The sequence below is a fragment of the Pinus tabuliformis genome, chromosome 5_2 (assembly GCF_031772625.1).
Source record: "Pinus tabuliformis cultivar Carrire ecotype Pingquan chromosome 5_2, CPIR1, whole genome shotgun sequence".
Taxonomy (NCBI): domain Eukaryota; kingdom Viridiplantae; phylum Streptophyta; class Pinopsida; order Pinales; family Pinaceae; genus Pinus; species Pinus tabuliformis.
Genome location: NC_142306.1, coordinates 31,814,346 through 31,816,280, shown reverse-complemented (window position 1 = coordinate 31,816,280; position 1,935 = coordinate 31,814,346).

Here is a 1,935-nt window from a genome sequence, read left to right as displayed (position 1 = left end):
TTAAGAATAATCTCGGGTTGCATCAAGCTAGTTCTACCTCTGTCAAGAATTTATTGTCACCTATTGTTAGTCTCGGTACAATGATCATAATGTGTAACATTAGCCTCCAAAATTTCATCAGCTTCACTGAAAGAAATTCTATTTTCATTCATATGATGATCAGCTTCAGTATTAGTCTAACCAAAATTTTGGTTGTACTTCTCATCAAGGCCTCCTTTTACATGCATACACTATGTTTGACCTTCTATGCCTATTAATTCATTATCCTTGGATCCTTAGCTTTCAGGTGCATCATTCTCCTTTCTATAAATTGTGTTTGTAATTTTAGGATTCTCTATTATTATTTCTCCTTTGTTACCTTCAATTAGACCAAGAATATTTCACTTCTGTAGGGTTGTCAGTAGCTCCTAATATGTGTCTTCAGAACATTTACTTGTAATTTGATCATTCTTGGGCTAAAAATTAGTGCTTCATTTCCATATTTCTCTTCTGCTGCTTTGCAAGCCTCATTCCTTGCATTTTTCTCTTCGAAACACATGTCAATAAAACTATCATCACCCTATTCATTCTATCCTTCAATGTCGTACACTAGGGGGTATTCAAAATTCATAAAATAATGTTTATGCTTATCCCATTCCAATGACAGGCTAAGGGTTTCATCACTTGCAAATTCAAAGGCACACATTTTTCTTGCATCAGCGCACAACAATTTTTCATTCAGGTCATCCTCATCTTTATCACAATGATGACCAAAATTTGAACTGTCACATTCATGAGCTCTAGTGAATGTGAATTCTATCATATGGCTGGAAACAAACATAGGCTGCTATAGGCTCGGAATACAAGTTGAAAAATTCTCTTCCATAATTTCTTCCCCAACATATCCTGACCTATTGACTTGCATAATCTCATAGTTTTCCCTTGGAAATGAATTATCAAATCTATCACTATTTTCAAATAGTTGCTCCTTACCCTCCTCTGGAAAAGTGTGCATGTCATCAAGATTTGGAAGATCCTTGATGCTCCATTACCCTCCTTACCCTCTCTTTCAGACTTGAAGCTCCATTACCTTCAAGGAAGTAATTTAGAATGAAAATTTAAGAAATTTAAGCCCTAAATTATTTTGATGTAAGTGGGTGTTTTTTATTAATATCTGATTTTTATAGAGGAACATGATTCGACTGTGATGAAAAACATTCCTATTTCTAGTGCATACAATCATTCCCTATCTTTGGATATGAGCTCACCCCCTTCCTCTCTAGTAGATTCAATTCCACCAGCTTTACCTTGTGCATGTATGTACTTTACATTATTTATTAATTCTTGAATGATATAATCAAGGCAATTTATCCAAGTTAAACCCAAGATATTTGTGTTTTGAATTGGGTATGCATTGAGTAGCCCATCTCCATGGTATAAATATAACATTTAGTGAAGTATGTTTTATCTAGGGAGTGAGAGTTACATGGGATACATTGGATCCGAGGAATATGAAAAAGCATAATTGAGTAGTATGACTGTTTATGATAGCTTTGCGTACATGCCCCGACTCTCTTAGTAAAATTCTTAAATATAAGAAAGCCCATAAATTGGAATAATTTGAAGAATATGGGAATGAAATGCCTAGGCTATACACTCACATTTGTATGGGCCATAAATTCATGCTTTATATTGAGGAGACACGGTCAAAAAGGCATTTGATAGGTGAAAACTTTATCAATCATTTGAATTTCAAACATGTACACACTGACATAGATATTGTGTGCTATTGCATTCATCGCTACGTTTGTAGGTATTTGGTACACTAGGAAATTAATATTATGTTATAATTTTTGTCACTGCTCTAGATATTTCATCTTAAGACTAGGATATAGTTATGATGGGAGCTCCAGGTCTGTCTAATACGCTTCCACAGATGTGGTAATTTCAAGATTC